Source organism: Mus caroli, unplaced genomic scaffold, assembly GCF_978045245.1.
Source record: "Mus caroli unplaced genomic scaffold, Mus_caroli_1 scaffold_4, whole genome shotgun sequence".
NCBI lineage: Eukaryota > Metazoa > Chordata > Mammalia > Rodentia > Muridae > Mus > Mus caroli.
In genome coordinates this window covers 75799067-75817716 of record NW_028227259.1, presented here as the reverse complement: position 1 = coordinate 75817716, position 18650 = coordinate 75799067, and the positions used below count along the sequence as shown (strand labels likewise).

At 46.2% G+C, this 18650-nt stretch overlaps 1 protein-coding gene and 1 long non-coding RNA gene across 4 annotated transcripts in view; one reads left to right on the top strand and one right to left on the bottom strand.

Moving 5' to 3' along the window:
• Window positions 1-606: 606 nt before the first annotated feature.
• Window positions 607-16983, bottom strand: LOC110295509 (uncharacterized). 2 transcript variants are annotated; one of them, XR_015046940.1, is made up of 4 exons: window positions 12086-12272; window positions 11135-11384; window positions 3962-4058; window positions 607-1608 (listed from the first exon to the last, which is right to left on the bottom strand). It is a non-coding gene; the product is annotated as an uncharacterized LOC110295509 (long non-coding RNA). The 2 variants fall into 2 exon arrangements; XR_002378082.2 differs by lacking the exons at window positions 607-1608; window positions 3962-4058 and adding an exon at window positions 16900-16983 and having other exon boundaries at window positions 10527-11384; window positions 12086-12230.
• A 198-nt stretch (window positions 16984-17181) lies between these two features.
• Fryl (FRY like transcription coactivator) overlaps window positions 17182-18650 on the top strand; it is a 233378-nt gene continuing 231909 nt past the window's right edge. For both annotated transcript variants that reach the window (XM_029477617.2, XM_029477615.2), the window contains exon 1: window positions 17182-17399. The gene's annotated coding sequence lies outside the window, so the exon portion shown is untranslated. The remainder of the gene's footprint in view (window positions 17400-18650) is intronic.

Below are 18650 nucleotides of genomic sequence, written 5' to 3'. Positions count from 1 at the left end.
GGATGAGTCCGTGGACAAGGCAGAAACCTTCGCGTTGTCTGTACAGTTCTTTGGTTGATGCTGACTCCAGTTACCTTTGACTTGGGTTATCTATGCCACCATGTGCTGCCTTTTTTCCAGTTGGTTGGATGAGGGAGGCATTGGTCTGTGATTAACATATTAATGAGCTCCATCTTAGTCAACCCAGGACTCTACTTCTTTTATACTCCCTTTTTATCTCTTTTGTGAAAAAAAAAAAAGCAAAAAACAAATTAACAATAGCCCGTGCATCCTTTCCCCCACTCTCTCCTTTTCTCTTTTTATTCTCTCTCTCCTCCAAAACCTAAGTGCCTGTGTTTCCCATCCAGTTCAGACTCTGAACAACTTTCGGGTGGAGTTATGGCTGCATTCACAGGGACCAGCACGTTTGATGGCAGCAACTGATATTGAAGAATAAATGTGGGTTGAGAGTATAAATGGAAAGTCAAATTCTTGATGTTGTGTTCAGAATTTTTTCCCCAATATTTTATTAGGTATTTTCTTCATTTACATTTCAAATGCTATCCCGAAAGTCCCCCATATCCTCCCCCACCCTCTCCTACCCACCCACTCCAATTTCTTGGCCCCAGTGTTCCCCTGTTCTGGGGAATATAAAGTTTGCAAGACCAAGGAGCCTCTCTTCCCAATGATGGCTGACTAGGCCATCTTCTGCTACATATGCAGCTAGAGACAGGAGCTCTGGTGGTACTGGTTAGTTCATATTGTTGTTCCTCCTATAGGTTCGCAGACCCCTTTAGCTCCTTGGGTCCTTTCTCTAGCTCCTCCATTGGGGGCCTTGTGTTCCATCCAATAGCTGACTGTGAGCATCCACTTCTGTGTTTGCCAGGCACTGGCATATCCTCACAAGAGACAGCTATATCAGGGTCCTTTCAGCAAAATCTTGCTGGCATATGCAATGGTGTCTGTGTTTGGAGGCTGATTATGGGATGGATCCCGGGATGCGGCTGTCTCTAGATGGTCCATTCTTTCATCTCAGCTTCAAACTTTGTCTCTGTAACTCCTTCCATGGGTATTTTGTTCCCAATTCTAAGAAGGGGCAAAGTGTCCACACTTTGGTCTTCCTTCTTCTTGTGTTTCATGTGTTTTGCAAATTTTATCTTGGGTATTGTAATTTTCTGGGCTAATATCCACTTATCAGTGAGTACATATCATGTGAGTTCTTTTGTGATAGGGTCACCTCACTTAGGATAATGCCCTCCAGGTCCATCCATTTGCCTAGCAATTTCATAAATTCTATGTTTTTAATAGCTGGGTAGTACTCCATTGTGTAAATGTATCACATTTTCTGTATCCATTCCTCTGTTGAGGGACATCTGGGTTCTTTCCAGGTTCTGGCTATTATAAGTAAGGCTGATATGAACATAGTGGAGCATGTGTCCTTCTTACCTGTTGGAACATCTTCTGGATATATGCCCAGGAGAGGTATTGCGGGATCCTCTGGTAGTATTATGTCCAATTTTCTGAGGAACCGCCAGACTGATTTCCAGAGTGGTTGTACCAGCTTGCAACCCCACCAGCAGTGGAGGAGTGTTCCTCTTTCTCCACATCCTCGCCAGCATCTGCTGTCACCTGAAATTTTTAAAAAATTTTTTTTATTACGTATTTTCCTCAATTACATTTCCAATGCTATCCCAAAAGTCCCCCATACCCTCCCCCCAACTCTCCTACCCACCCATTCCCACTTTTTGGCCCTGGCGGTCCCCTGTACTGGGGCATATAAAGTTTGCGTGTCCAATGGGCCTCTCTTTCCAGTGATGGCCGACTAGGCCATCTTTTGATACATATGCAGCTAGAGTCAAGAGCTCCGGAGTTGTGTTCAGAATCTTAAGACCTAAAGAAACAAGCCAGTCTTAGTAGAAATGGACGGATGAAGCCAGAGAGTGCTGTCATATTTAGAAAGGCCAGGAATTCTGTTTAGGAAGCTGCCCAGAAGTGAGCACTAAGTCAGAGGTGGAATTTACCACCACTGCCCGCCACCCCCCCCACCCCCGCCCCGTCTTGACTTTAACTTTACAAGTCTGAAATGTATTTGTTATCATGCTAATAAAAGAAGATCCACTTCTCAGGACTGTCCTGATAAACTGGAATTTGTAATAATGGTGTATAGACCAGAATGCCAGTTTATAATAAGAGCTCAGATCATCACAGGAATCAACATATGTGAACTCTGTATAATTAGTCCTTCCCTGTAGGTAGGCATTATAAGAAGCTATATCAAATAATAAGAGTGCTTGCTAAGTAGCGATTAGAGACCACAGCATGGCGATTATGGCACAGACAGACCTGAACTTCAGATCCTGAGTCTGCCACCGACTTCCTGGAAAGTGGGAATAATAGTAGTTCCTGCTTGCGGCAGATGGCTTTGGGGACATCTTCGAGGCCACACAAGTTAGATTCTAAGAATAACTGTCTTTTCTGTTCCTCTCTCTTCTATAAATGGAGATTTAGTGTCCCTGTTTTTATATTAGGGCCTTGCCCCATCTTTCATGAGTGAGAGCTAGAGTCCTAATTTAGGTAAGAGCAATCAGATTCTCTTTCCATAGGAATTTGTGATTGGTTTGGTTTTTAACTAATTAGATAGTTAAATTTATTTTTCAGTTCTGGGGATTGAGTTTTGGGCCTCATGGATCATAGCAAGTGTTCAACCACTGAGCTACACTGCAAGCCCGGAGCTTGAAGTTTAGACACAACAGTTCAACCTCATTTGTTTGCCTGAATAAATTGATGATACCCATCCATGAACTGGATCTAGTTGAGGATGGGTCAGCAAAGAAGAGGAGAGATCAATGAAATAGGATTACCCAGGTTAGCAGAGACTGCGACCATGGCAACTGGAGAGACCACCTGAACAGCGCCTGCCATTGTCCCATCCTAAACCCTTCAGAGGCTCCTAAATATCACTTTCCACTGAGACATTTCAGCGTTCTCCCTTGAAGTGGCCCTTCTTGCTTGAGCTAACCACACTCTGTGTCTTCCATCTGCAAAAAAAGAACTGTGGATAGCAGCCCAAGATGGTATTTTGAAGTGAGTAGACACCTGGAGAACACAGTCTTCCTGCTACCGGGATGATGGATAAACATCTTCAATCAAGACATCCTAAGGACTCCTACGGGTTTAGATGAAGGTGACCAGAAGTATTCTTTGACCAATAAATAAATAAATAAATAAATAAATAAATAAATAAATAAATAAATAAAACCTCTGCCTGCCAATCATTTCCTTTTTCATGGACATTCTTGTCGTCTTATGTACAGCAACATATTTAACTTTTCTCAGACACTTAGGGTGGCGAGCGATTCTGTCTCTGTGGTTTCTGTATTTTTCTGTAGTGGCTTTACATACAATGAATCGTAGATGATTTTCAACCCCTCTCCTTCTCACAACCCTTAAAGACGCCTCAGCATAGCCCTGATGCACTAACTTGCTTATGTTATAGTTGTCACATGATAGTGTGAGCAGAAGAGCTCTGGGACCTACCCTTACCTTCTTTGACTGCATCGTCAGGCTTCATAGGGCCATTCCCAGGGTTGCAGCCAGACCTCTTTATCTCCCCAGTGCCACCATTGTTAAATATTACTCTCCTACTTTCTTGAATTTTCTATTAACCTTCTTGGACCCCATTCTGCTGAGACTTCCTGAAGCAGGCAAGGGCATTGTGGAACCCCGGGAAATAGCAGTTGAAACAATTTGATTAAAATACCAGAAAATAGTGGGAGACTGTGCTAGAAAAATAGGCTGTGGTCAGACTTGTAATTGGCATCAGACAACCACAATACAACAACCATGCCCCTGCACTCTCAGGGGTAGGAAGAAGCAGGGAGGGCAGATTAGCTTGAAGCCCCTTGGAATAACTCAGAAATGCCTTCTGTCTCTGTTATGCTGGGCACAAAGAGTCGCTGCTTTCCACTTAGGTGGTACTTACTGGCTATGATGACGATTTCACCGCTCTTACTGGAAGCTCTTTAGTCACAAGTTCTTTAATGTGAAGGACACTTCTGATGTCGGTACCATTCTGGAGGCTAGAACAAATTGTTTTCTTACTCGCATGAAAATTACCAGGCTGACATTGTACAGGCTAAAAATGTTCACATAGCTGAACTTCTAAAAATAGATCCAAAATACCAAATTGTATTGAGTGGGACTTCGCGACAGCCACTAGGTATCTCCATATGGTTGTAAAGTTTGTCTGTGGAAAATGTGAGCTGACTTGTACTGGGAGACCCAGAGAGAAGGGTTTTTCAGACAAAACAAAACCATCATCAAAACTTACAGATAAACGTTTAATTGCTTCCCCCACAGACTGAAAGATAATGATTCCCTAAAGTCAATGTGTCTCTATGGAGGATAGTTTCGAAGACTGTTCAGTTGTTACGAATTTTTTCCTATATCCTGTGTCAAGGGATAGTTTACCAATAGGGGATTTTGACCTTTTCACTTGGTTAATAAAATCTTTGCTATGCTAGAACTCCAGTATGTGTAGCAGATAAATAGTTTTTAGTGTGATAAACATCTGGAAAACAATAGGTTAATTCTTTGAGGTTTTGTTACTTGAACTTGAGCTTCTGTCTTGTTAATATATCACAGGAGTCCTTCCTTACTATGTAACTAATATGTTTATCATCAACATAATTAATATATGGGGCCTGTATGCATGGTTCAGACTGATACTTGCAGAGAAAGGGTAAAACGTGAAGGTTTTGTTTTTATTAAATTGAACCATTCTATTGTTTGTTTATGTGCATGCATGTGCGTGCACATGGGTATGCACACCTGCAGGCATGCAACAGCATGCATGTGGACATCAGAGGACAACTCTTAGAAGCTCCCCTTCTGCCTGTGGCTCTCAGGGACTGAACTCAGGCTGGCGGCCGAGGTGGCAGGCATGTGACCTGATAAGTCATCTCATTGGTCCTACATGTGAAGAGTTTTTACTTGAATATTTCAAGAAGAAGACGAGAAAGAAGAAGAGGAAGAGGAGGAAGAAGAGGAGGAGGAGGAGGAAGAAAAAGAAGAAGCCACACTAGTCAGCAAATGAACCCATCACTAAGAATTTTGACATAATTATGCAAAGATGTTTTTAAGCATTTCCGAATCAGAATCCCTGGCGAAATTCTCTTTTCTGCTTTCCCCAAGTTCACTTCCCACAGGTAGTTGTTCCCCAATCCCATTGTGTTGTGATTATTCCAGCGGTCGGTCCAACGGCATGAGTGCTCTCTGCAGAGTGCTTCATTTGGGGTGGGCTCACCGAAGCCTTTCTCCTTACCATCAAAAAGGCAATCAGCTTTAGTTCTGAGCTAGCCTTAAAGGCATTAAATAAATAAATAGATAGATAGATAGATAGATAGATAGATAGATAGATAGATAGATAGATAAGCAAGCACCTGGAAAGTTGAATAATCCTGAATGTAGTTTAGCTATTTGAGGTAAATCTGCAGGGTAAATCAAAGGGAGTGAGTGAGCTAGGGTCCTGGAGAGTCCGGCTTCTCATGCTTTTCTGATGGCTTCACTCTCACAGCGGGAGCTGTGTTTATTTGTTTATTCAGTGTGTGTGAGCAGATGTGACTGTGGGTGCAGGCATGGTGTGGTGCTTGCATAGAGATCAGAGGAGACCACCCAGTGTCTGTCTGACCTTCTGCCTTGCTGATGCAGTCTTATGTCTGTCTCTTGCTCTTAAGTGTTGAACTGATCCTCCTGTCCCCATCATCATCCGGCTGGCCTTGAACTTGCATAGTTCTGTCAGTCTCTGCCTCTGAGTCCTGGCATTCACAACAATGCCTGGCTGTGATCTTTTGTATTTTTTTTTTTCATCCTGGCAAAAGAAAATGGTACCATTGCCAAGCTTAACGATTTTTTTTTTTTATCTTAGCAGCTGGCATCTATGTTCTTCTCTAGGAGACTCTCCAGTTGTGTTTGTTTGGAAGGCGACCTCGGTAAGCATGGAGCTAGATGTCAACTGAAGAGACGCTTCTGAGAGGGACTCAAAACTGCCGACCTTGGGAATTTGCTCGAGAGGAGAGAAATTCTTGGCCACAGAGAGAGTGCTGAGAAGACAGGGGAGTGAAAAGAACGTGTCAACAGAGTGAGCCAAGCCCAGGGGACATGGCAGAGCGCCACAAGAAACCATTGCTCGGCAAAGGACTCCTCAGATGAGAGTGTACAAAATATGATCATCCCTCATCACCAGGGGTAGCCCTAGGATCCCTGCCCAGGGTACCACAATCTTAGAGTACTCAAGTCCCTTATATAAACAGCAAAATGAATTAGGGCTGCAGCTCAGCTGGACTGAATGTGCTAAGCATTCAAGGGACCCTGTGTTTAATCCCCAGCACTAAAGAAATGAGTAAACTAGAATAGTATAGTATTCTATAGACCTAATATGACCTAACGTACTTATCCAGATTACTATTTTAATATCCGGCATAGTATAGATGTTATACAAATAGTTATTCGTGTTAAGAGATAATAAGAAAAAAAAGAGAGATGATGTCATAGACCTAGGTTGGCCTCCTACTTGGGAAGTCAAAGATGCCCCTCCCCAGTGCTGGAATCATAAGGGCATAAGCTTGTGCTGTGCCCGGATCACCCCAGGGTCTTCTCCACACGAGGTGAGCAGTCTACCAACTGAGCCACACCTTGAGTATTTGAGTTAAATCAGTGCCTAAGTCATAGCCAGAGAGGTTGACTGTGCGTCAGACACTGATCTCTGTTTGGAAGGATGAATTTGATGGGACAAGCTCCCCGCTCTTCTGAGAAACCCACCCACTCACCCTAGGCCTTACGTCTGTTAGTTTGCTGTGAGGAGGGAAAGTCTGGGATGTGAGTCTTGAGGGTAAGAGAGCGAGTCTGGAGACCAAGGTGGGGAATGAAATCCTCCATTTTGTGCCACTGGTTCCTAGCTTCTCCCAGCAGGCCTTTTAGATGTGCGTACTCGATTCACCCCGAGTTTCTAATTCTCAAGAGGCCAGGTGTCTCCAGCTGGCACCCAGAGATTTATGGAAGGAATGTTTGCTTCTTTGAGGTTGTCAGATACAATGCAGGATGTCCAGTGAAGCCTGAATCTAGATAAACAGAGGATGCTTTACAGGATAAATATGACATTGGGTATATTTGGGTTGTAACGAGTTCTCTCGTAAGAGCTTCTACAGATGCCCTGGCTGCATCCGGACCTCATTCCCAGCAAACAACGCGCTTTCCCACCAGGGTCTAGCCAGACTGCAGGCCCTATAGAGTGCATCTCTGTTGTTCTCTTCTCCCCTTCCTGCCTCACTCTTACCTTTCTTTTCTAGTTATCCTATCTACAACATCCTGCAAACTGACTTGCAGGCCATATGAATTTCACTTCCTTAAAAGGGCAGGTAGCAGCGCCTACCTATGACTCTCAGTGGAGTTGTATGAAGTGTCAGTGAGTTTGTATATATATTTAAGGCATCATGATACTGGGAGGGCCCAGAAGATGCTTAGACAGTAAAAGCACCTACCACCAAGGCCATGGCCTGAGTTCTGTCCTCAGACTGCACATGGTTACATGAGATAATTGACATGTAACTTTAATTTTTTTCTATTCTTTTTTTAAATAAAGGTTCTTAAATGCTTTAACCTCCCTTTTAGCCCATCACCCACCAGAGGTAGTGGAAAAGAAAGGACACGGGGAAAGCGGACATGCTTAAAAGTGGTTCTTTGGAGCAACTCTTCTCTGTGTTGTCTGGAAAATGGCAGTTTATCTCACAGGTTAGCAGAGGTAGCTTGATCCACTCGCAAACACTTCACGGATACAGCAGCTGTCCAGTTAGGTAGAGTCAGGGGGCAAACAGGAATCAGCAGCACTGGAACTGCCTGGCACAGACAGCCCGGCCTCAGCCTCGGCTTTAGTAAGAAGGAGGGGAACCAGGAGGGATGCCTGGAGAGGTTTTTGGCTCTAACTCTCTCAGCAAAGTGAAGATCAGAGACCAACAAGCATTGTACAGCTAGCTCTATACACTCCCTCCAAATATCACATGTCCTCCCTGGGTTTGTCTCAGGTGACATCACTCTGCCAATCTGCTCGAGTCTGCAGAAGCAACAAGAAACTGCAGCACACCACCAAAAGTTTTTTGGTGCGTTTCGCTCTATGGAGTCCTGACATATGTAGCTCAATGCTGCATGTAAGGCAGACCAATACATGCGTGTCATTAGCACAGATTCCTTCATCACGTCTCCTCTCATGTGCTTGCTTTAGCAGAACACCCTCTCTCCTGTGTCTGCTTCAGTGAAACATTCCTTCACAAGTCTGCCTTAGCCTTTCACCTGTGTCCACGTCAGGAAAACACTCCTTCCCGTGTCTGCCCCAGCAAAACACCATCCAACACAACTGACTTTCCAAAGAACACTTAAGTTTCCACTTCACTGACGTGTGCAAGTTTGTCCTTTGACTGTGGCCCACATGGTGCATGCGCGTACAAAACAAACAAGCAATAAAAGAACAGTACCTGGCTATAGGTAAAATAGTGACATCTTGGTCAACTAGATCCTAGACTTCGCAACTACAGAGCAGAGTCTAGGGTCTATATGTCTGTGGGATAATTGGCCCACTGTAGCCATTACTTTTGTCACACACTAACTCATGATTTCATCCATTCAAACATGTGTGTGTGTGTGTGCGTGCATGTGTGTGTATGTGTGTGATCTCTTTGGAAATTTTGTGCAATGTGTTTTGATCCTATCCACTCCCCCCACCCCAATCCCCTGACTCCCAGAGTTAGACCTTCAGCACTGCAAATCTAACCTTGGATTTACTGCTTTAAATGGTTTTCTGCAGCTCTGAATTAGATCTGCTGGGCACTGAATATGTTCTGTTTACCCAGTGCCACAGCTTCTCTGCTTGCCCCTCTTCCCTTCACTGTGGATTTTTGAGGCACACAGGCCTCCTGGGACTGCCAAGGTGACACAGGTGCTAGACTTCTCATCTAAGATATTTCCTTCCTGTCCCCCACCCCCCACCCCCCTTCTTCCTACGTCAGCATGGTCTCAGGTTTCAGTCTGTCAACAACATGTTCCTCAGAAAGGCTGTTCCTGGCCTCCTGGCCTAGATTACAATTCAGAGTTTAGACCTCTGCTTCTCTTTCATGGCCATTTATTATGTGTGTAATTAGATACCTGTCTGACCATTATACTAGAAGCTCCGCGAGGACAGGGCTCATGTTTATCTTGTGAGGCACAGTAGTCCCAGAGCTTCAGTCTTGGTCACTGGTCTATTGCTGTGAAGAGACGCTATGACCAAGGCAACTCTTATAAAAGAAAGCATTTAATCAGGGCTTGCTAAAGTTTTTGAGGTTTGGTGTATTATCATCACGGCAGGAAATATGGCCGCATGCAGGCAGATGTGAGCTGGGGAAGTAGCTGAGGGTTCTATATCCAGATCCTCGGGCAGCAGGATGAGAAAGATACCAGGCCTAACTGAAACCTCAAGGCTCCAGTGACACACCTCCTCCAACAAGGCCACACTAACTCCAACATGGCCATACCTCCTAATCCTTCTCAAGTAGTGTCACTCCCCAATAACCGAACACTCCCACATAACAACCTACTGGGGCCTTTCTTATCTAGTACTGACTAAACAAATAAACCAAAACAAAAAAGTCTAAACAGAGAATTTTTTTTAAGGATGCATATATGCATGTGTTTGTGCATTTGTGGGTATGTACACATGAGTGTGGTCTATGGAGGCCAGAAGATGTTGGAGCCTCTGGGGATGGAGTTACACGTAGTTGTGAGAGGCCCAGTGTTGGTGCTGGGAAATGAACCTGGGTCCTCTGGAGTGCAGCAAGCGCGGGAGCTGAGGCCCTATTTTTCAGTCACCAAGCTGGTTAGTTTTGTTAGCTTTGTCTGTTTTGAGGCAGGCTTCCTTTGGTACAGGCTGTCTTTGAGCTTGTGACGTGGCCAGCAGTGACCTTTGAACTATTGACTTCCATTACCTAAATTTGTAGGGATAATAAGCTAAGAATAGGAATTTTTTGTGTGTGTGAAATTTTGTATTGCTGGGGGAGGGGATCAAAATAATAATATCCCGTAGTATAAAAATGAAATTACATATGAAAATTTAATTTTAGTATCAATAAGATGTTATCGTAACAGATCCCTCCGTTCTGGTCTACTGTATTGTTTTTGGTCAGGTTTGTGCTCCACCAGCCGAGTGTAGCTGCAACAGAGACTGTACAGCCTGAGAAGCTCGGTACAGCTACACTCTGATCTTACAGGGGAGGATTTGTCAGTCCCTGTGCCAGACAACAGTATTTGGGATCTCTGGGTAGCTTGTATTCAAAAGTCTCTTGCAGGTGGCTTTGCTCAGTTGTCAACTCCTTGCTTCGGTTGCAGAGACAGTCTTCCATTTATGTTTGCTTAGTTGGTAGGATTAATTAAAGAGAGTTTCTTTTGTCCTTTGTTTTCCTTCTTCTCTATCAACAGACAACCCTCCCGCCCCGCCCCCCCCCCCCCCCCCCCCCCCGCCGCCACATACACACACAAAGGAGATCAGTGTCTGGTCGTGTAACTATGCCACCACCCACCCTCAGCATAATTTCTAGTTCCTTGGATAATCCAAGAATTCCTATTCAAAGTAAAAAGTTGAGAGCCGGTGGCAAGCACTTGAAATATAGTGCCTATACGTATTTCTATAGACTCTTCTCTCATTCATACATGGGAACATATTGAATATTGCTTCCCGCTTTCTTTAAAGTGTCCCAGCTCTTCCAAGGTACAAAGTCATACTTTGCAGGACACTTGATAATATATCCTGAAGTCTAGCAAGATTTTAAGGTCGTTTCTAAGTGGGCACTAATAACATCGGCACAGTGACAGAGGGACCAAGCGTGGGACATGCAGCCTCGGGAGCTGGAGGGAAAAGGATAGCAGGCCCAAGAGAAACCTGTCAGAAAACTGGGTCCCCACCAAAAGTGGGGTGGGAGGGCAGCGCTTGCCTTGATTACGAGAGACTGGAAAGCCAATTCTCAGTCCCGCCAAAAAGAAAAACAAATAAACAACCACAAAAAAACTAGTCATGGGAAAGCAAGCCATTTAGTCTTTCAGGTACGTTAATTTAAAAATAAAATAAAAAGTTCACCTCCTGCATGTGCTTTGGGGTGCTGGATTCAGTGGTCCTTTCATGGCAAGGTAGACAAAAGGGACTGAACTGGATCCAGGTGGCCTTTCTATGATGCCTTTTGTTTCTCTAAGTTAAATGATACATCCAAGCTACGTGACGAGTCCACCACAGATAGTCAGCTAGACAGTTAATAACGAATCTGTGGTGTATTTCTTCTTCTTTCTAGTAACATTTTCAGCCAGTAGCTGTCTTTAGAATGTAACTCCTTCTGTAATAAAAAAAGAGAAGGGAAATCACCAAATATCAACAACCAACCATAAGGTACTTTACATAAAGTTATATTATTGGTAAAGGCAGCTCAGTTAATAGATGTGTTTTTTGGGGGTGGTGGTGGTGGTGGTGTCTCATCTGTATTCATCACCTACTCCAGATTAGAATATAATGTTTCCAGACTTTACCATGGTGTTGGGAGGTTTTTCTTTACCAGGTGGTTAGCCGTTATAAACTATCCCGCCACAAGGACCTTATATCTGATTGGTCTGTGCTATCACAGAATGGTTTGGACTTATATCACCCCAACATGCTTCAATGTGGCTTGTGTCGTCATACCTATGCCCTGTCACATAGAATAGACAGAACTGGCCATTCACCTAAGGAATTAAAGGTCCAAGGGAAACGCATATGCCATGTGCTTGAGATGTTGTTTATTTAAACTTCGTGTGTGTGTGTGTGTGTGTGTGTGTGTGTGTGAGAGAGAGAGAGAGAGAGAGAGAGAGAGAGAGAGAGAGAGAGAGAGAGGAGGGGCGCAGGTATGTGCACACACACATGGAGCTCAGAGGGTGACAGCCTTGGGTGCTCTCTCCTTACACCTTGCGGAGGCAGAGTCTCTTGTTTCTATCTTGCTGCATATGAGAGAGGCCTGCAAGCTTCCGCCAGTTCTCAGTTACGGCTTTCTGCCTCTCCACTCACCTTTGCTCACCTTCGTAGTAGCGGTCTGACAGATTTGTGCCACCACATCTGTGCTTTCTTCGCATGGTTTGTAGAAGCGATGGCTCTCAAGCTTTCATGGCACCTGCTCTCATCCTTTGAGTCGTCTTGCTGGCTCTAGAAATATCTTAAAAAGAAAACTGAAATGTGTATTGTTTTCCTCCTTGACAAAGAACAGCAGAATCCTCTAAGGATTCAGAAGTGTTTTTTAAGAGCAGCGAGGCTTCCCAAGAGAAGGGGAGGGACTCTAGGGAGCACAGTAGATAAAGAAGGAACTCCAGAATTACTCAGGAAAACCTCAGAGGCAAGGGTTAGGGAGATGGCTCAGCACAGAGGAGCACTGGCTGCTTTCGTAGAGGAGCTGTTCCTAGCACTCACGTGGTGGCTTACAACCATCTGTAATTCCAGTTCTACATATCCAAGGGGTTTCTTCTGACCTCCTCCAGCCCCCCCACACACCCCAGCTCCAGAAGAAGCACTAATTTTTCTCATGTATTCTGACAGGTAGTAAACAGTATGATTATAATGATTCAGTCATATATACTTACAGTAGGGCAAAAATTTATGATGTTTTCTCCTTATAAGTATTTTTGGGAAATATTTTTTTCTTAGTTTTCAAATATTTTTTCTCCTTAAGAATTTTATGGGGGAAATGCTAAGACTATATTAATTTCCAAACTACCTTTTGAGGAAGGTCAAAAGGCCATGGAAATCAGAGTGCTTTTCGTGCTGGGTGTGGTGGCTCATAGCTTTAGTCTCAGAACTCAGCAGGCAGAAGCTTATGGATCTCTGAGTTGGAGGGTTAGCGTGGTCTTAACACTGAGTTCCAGGTCTGCCAGGGCTACACAGTGAGACCCTTTATTTGTTTGTTTAGTTTTCCTGTTAAGATTTTTGTGCGAGGGCTGGAGAGATGGCTCAGCAGTTAAGAGCACTGCATGCTCTACCAGAGGTCCTGAGTTCAATTCCCAGCAACCACATGGTGGCTCACAACCATCTGTAATGGGATCTGATGCCCTCTTCTGGAAGCGTCTGAAGACATATATATAATAGTAAATAAATCTTTAAAAAAACAAAAACAAAAACAAACAAACAAACAAAAAAATCAGTTTCTGTGTTTAATGAGAAAAGAAAATACATTTTATGTATTATTTATTGTTTATACTATTACTTTGCAAAACAAAGAATTGATATGGTTTATGTCAGTTCCCTATTTTCTTTGAATATTTTACAAGTGTATGAAATAAAGGGTGTAGGAGGACAGCCTGGGTAACACCTTGGCACCGAAGATAGATTTACAACAGAATATCATGAAATTGCAATGCTCTTAGAATGGTACTCAGGCCTAGACTGGATTTCACTTGTGAGCTAACTTTTCTCCCTCATCATTTCAGTTTCCTGTGCACTCCCAGAAAGCCTTCTGTGAGGCCAGCTAGCACAGTAAATGGTGTGGAAGCAAAGTCACACACATGTGGCCTTGCTCTTCCAGCGCAAACAAGGATGGTGAAAGAGATGGAAGAGAAGCGTCTTGCTTCTGTCTTCAGTGTGAGGCCTGTCATTAGAACAGTACCCACGTGGTAAGAAAGTTGCACCAAGAATAAATCAGAGAGGGCCTCATAAGGAAAGCGAAGCCCTGTCCTGGGCCAGCCACTTGATGGATGGCTAGGAAAGTCCTCCAGGAAGGAAAGAAGGGAAGGTAAGACTCACAGAGGACACCATATGGCTACAGGCACTGAGGCTTGACTGTCAGGGAGGAACGATCAGGGAAGAAACTTGAGAGGAGGCCTGGAGTCAGGTTATGAAGGGGCCTCTTTGTTTTGTCCAAGTGCTTAGATGATACTCAGTACATGCCTACATCCTTACAGTATTGTAAGCAGGATGGAATTGGAAAGTCCAGTGCAGGGACTTTTCAGTCTCAGTCAGTAGAACAGGCTGGACTGTAAACTGGTAAGTGCTGTGTTTCAGTGCTGCTCTCAGTGGATGTCAGCTAGTTAACGGGAAAACACATTTAAACTTAGAAAGTGGAAGACCTGGGCCTTCTCTAAGAAACCAAGGAATCTTCCCAGAAGTTTTGTTCTTGTGCTATTTTCAAAATATATATTTTAATTTTAAACTTAAAGATAGCAAATACACTTATTTTTCAGCTGCGTTTAATATATTAAGATCCACCTAGGGTGATTGGTGTTTCTGTCTCCTCCCGACACATGTATCATTTCTTAACTTTTGAGAGCATACATTCGACTACCTAGCCTGAAGTAGTCAATTGACTGCTTTGTTTGTTTGTTTGTCAACTGTAGCTCCCCAATTGTGCTATAGAACATTAAAAACCACTCTTCCTAGGAAGGCATGGTGGTATATGCCTGTAATCCCAACATGTGGTGCGATGGAGGTAGGAGGATGGGGAGTTCTAGGAAATCTACAGCCATATAGTGAGTTCGATACCAGCCTCCATGCCATGTGGGTGGGCTGAAATGGGCTGAATAGATCTGTCATGGATAAGCGCAGAACAATCTTAAAATAACTCTGTGTGAAAGGTGATAAACTTGCCACAGTCAAAGAAAAGAGAGCCTACAAGTGATTATGGCCGGCCTTCTGAGGCCCCGGGCCCCGGGTGCTGGGGCAGAGCACAGCACAGTTAGTTTGCCGGACCTCAGAAAGCAGGTGCTTAGATTGAGCTGAGAACTTTACCTAGAGTCACACAAAAGCTACAGCTGTGCGTACACTTCTACCAGGTGCCTCTCCCTCCTGAGTATTACACTAGTCTGCTTTACTATAGCCTCGTGGATGACTAAAAGCCAGAAGTCGCCTCAAAGCTTGACTAAGAGCTAGGAGTATAACTAAGCAGCAAGGTGTGTATTTAACGTGCACAAGGCTCTGAATTCCATCCCTGGTACTGAGAAACAAAACAGAGCCAAGGAAAAACCCAACACACACCCAAAAGCCAAGTGTATAAGCAATAAATGAGCATCCTTAAAAAGAACATATATGTGCCTACACGTACAAGGATGGTTACACAGACAGACAGTTGACTGCACACGTGTACAGGTATAAGTAAGTACAAGTGTGAAGTCATACAAGCTCAGGTTCCTTGTCTTCATTCAGATTTAGTCAGCATGGATGGAAAATATTGGGAGGACGAGGGATTTAAATTATTGTTGGCGTGCACGAGGTAGCAAGTCCCACCCTGATCACGTCTGCATTGAACGTGCATAGATGTTATTGGTCATCATTCTCGCAGTCATCCGGTAGAATAGCGAGTCCCATAGCACTGACATTGTATTAGCTATTAGAAACACTCCAGAGATTATTTTCAATATGTAGAGGATTCTGCATGCTACATGTCAATGGCATGTGATTTTATATGAGACCTGAATAGCGGAAGATTAGGGCATCCCTGGGGTGGGGGGTCTTTGAAGAAATTCCCTTGCAGATATGGGAAAGAGGAATGACTGTATTTGGAGGAGTAGGTTGGAGAGGGGGCTTAGTTAAAGGCCGTAATTGGGTGCTTGTATTTGTGAAGGTCTTATAAAACAGCTAATTTCCCATCTCTTGTCTCGGCGTGTGACAATCGTAAGGGGCTGAGACTTTAGATCACTGGTAGAGGACTTACCTTGAATGCATGAGTCCCTAAATTCAATCCCACTGCTGCAAAAATGTACAAACAATTTAAAAGGACCTGCAAACACCAATCAAGTCCCGCCTCTCTTACTGCTCCTTAATAATAATGGCCCTCTCTGAGTTCAGGAAAAAAAGCCTTATCTCTCAACTGTCTATGCTTATTTCCCTCTCTCTAAGCTGGACTGGCTTCTAGGGCGGCACTGGGCACAACCACTTTCTTGGCACTACTGGAGGTGACTGCTGCACCTGTAGGGATCCTCTGACGTCGTCAAAGGATCATCAAAAGTATCAAAGACCATCGGAAATAGAGAGAAGACTTAACCTGTTCCTTACTATTTCTTGGCGGGTCCCAAAGCCATAACCACACTCAGGTTTTCTGGAAGTAACCTTCGTTTCCTATATCTGGGGTAGGAACCTGGTGCTAAGTTAATGCAGATTGCGAGGTTGTCGCAGGATTCCTCTCCTTTAATGAGCAGGGTTCTGCCACTCTCAGGTTTCTCCTGGCGAGACTTCTCCCTCTTCCTTTGGGTAGATGTGCTTTCCCCTGAAAGGTGCCACTGTCCTTCAAAGACTAGCACTCTGGTGCCCACATTTGTAACAAGAGGAACTTTGAGAATATCAGCAGAGAGGACTATATGTTTAATCTTTCCAAAAAAATTAAAAAAAAAAACCACATAGTCCCGCGCAAACGCCAGTACGACACACAGGACATGACCTAAACGGAACTTCTAATGGGAAGAACTTAACGCTTTTCTGAATGTCCTATTGCAAGATAAACAAGGAAACCCCTGGGTTTGAAGACACCTTCGTAAATTCTTCCGGGTGCGTAAAGCCAGAAAGCCAAGGATGTGAGCAGAGTAGACAGGGAGTGTGAACTTGATTAATTCTCAGGAGCCAGTATTAGGATTTCAGGTGTTCTCACTCCATTCACGAAATAGCAGGATTGGGCTCTCAGGACCCCGCAGCTGGTGTGGTGTGCTTTTTATCTGAAGATTTTTGCATCCTTTCCACCTCCCTTTCCCGCCTTCCTCAGTATAGGTTGTTTGTGCTCGACCTCTACCAACATTTAAAGGGACAGAGGCTTTGGAGGGTGCCAAAGTAGGGAAGACTTTACGACTGTCTTTCAGCCGTCCAGGGAGAGTGATAATAGGTAAGGGGCGTGCAGACTTGCCTTTCCTTACCCAATCAGGTGCACAGGAAGATGTCTTTCTACCAATAAAAATAAAGTTAGCTTTCCGGAGGCGGGAGGGTGAGCCGTGACTGCCAGTTCTCCAAAGCAACGTTGGAGGCGAGGACCGAGAGTGATTAGAGGTAGGTCCAACCCGGGGGAGGGGGCGGGGCGAAGGTGGGGAAACTCTGAGCGGCGGGGAGGCCGGCCAGTGGAGGGCGAGGACCGCTGTTCCTGGTGTAGTATCCTTCGCCAATCAGGAAGGCGAGTGGGTGGGCGGGGCAGAGAAGGGGTGGGCAGAGCTCGCAGCACTGCCGGGCGCCCGTCGGGCTCTGGGAGAGACAGAAATCCGGTTAAAATCAGAGTCGGAGGGAGGTTTAACCACGAATCGGTCCCGATCGGATTATTCCTTAAAGGGGACGCGCCATTGTCAAAGAGAACGGAGCCTGGGGCCCGAGGGCGGGGACCGGCGGCGCTGGAGGAGCGAGGCAGCTGCACGGGACTGGGGACCTGGTAGGTGCTGTTTGGGGAAAGGCGCTTCATTTCACTTTCTCTTCCAGTGCGGGGGCAGGATCCGGGATGCCCGCCGACCGTCGGCCGTGGGATCCCGGGTCCCCGGCCCTGGCCGGCTGCCCTTCTTCCTGCGAGCCGCGAGGGAGGCGGACCGGGATGGGCGGCTGCGGCGCTGGCTGGGGAGGCTCCTAACGGACGCGGGCGCGGTACTGAGCCGGGGTCAACCGAAAGCCCGTCGGAGCTGCGGCAGACCCGTGGGGGAGCACCGCGCGCCCTGCTCTGCTGCGCGCCTCCTTCCCGGCCCGTGCCCGGCTCTCCCCGCGCTCCCGGCTGCCCTGGTCGCGCGCCGTCGTCTCCACGCTCGCTCCGCTCTTCCCGCGCGCCCGGCTGCCCTGAGCGCGCTCCCTGCGCCGCTCGGCGCGTCGGCTCGGTTCGCACGCCGCGGGTTCACCGCGACCCGGGAACCGCCCGGCGAGGAAGCGGGCGGCGGGGCGGTGGCGGCAGGCGCTGCTGCTGCGTTGATCATCCGACCCGGCTGAAGGTGCCGGCAGGCGGCCTCGGGAGGAGAGACGGCGGGCCCGCGCTGCGCGCCGAGGTTGCCGGCCCGGCCGGGCATTGTCCGCGATCCTCCGCCGCGTCTCTCCGCCCACTGCTTGCGGTGCTGGGAGGGGTGCGGACCTGGGCGCAGAGCCCACTCCGCCTGAAGCGACGGCGCACCCCCGGACCCGCGCCTTTCCGGAGCCGGGGTCGGCCCGGCGGACGCCAAAGTCACCGCCCGCGGCCGGGCCTGTGCAGCCCGGGCCACCGGCTTCGCAGACACCAGCGCTGGCTCCTCGCGGGCCGGAGCTCAGCCGTGCAACTTTTCTTTGCCTTCTGATGGGAGTTGTTGCTTCCGGGCGGCAGGTTCTCCCGGCCCGGCTGAGCCTCGTTTCTTGCGTCTGCAGAGGCCGATATCTAAGGCGATCTGGGGCCTGAATGCTTTACTATACCAGTACAGCTTTGTTCCTCATTACCTACAATCGCTTTGCTTGTGGACTTTCGAGGATATAAGTCCCAGGCTGCTGTGTTAATAAAAGAATAAATAAACGGGTGGGGGACTGGCTGAGGGGCTAGAGCTTCAGACAGAGCTAAATGTGCTTTAACCTTTAAACTAGGGAAAGTATTACCCGGACTCCACGACAGAAGCTCTTTGGGAAGGGTAGAAGGGTCTGTAGGATTGGGGGTGGGGTGGGGGTGGGGGAACAATGAACA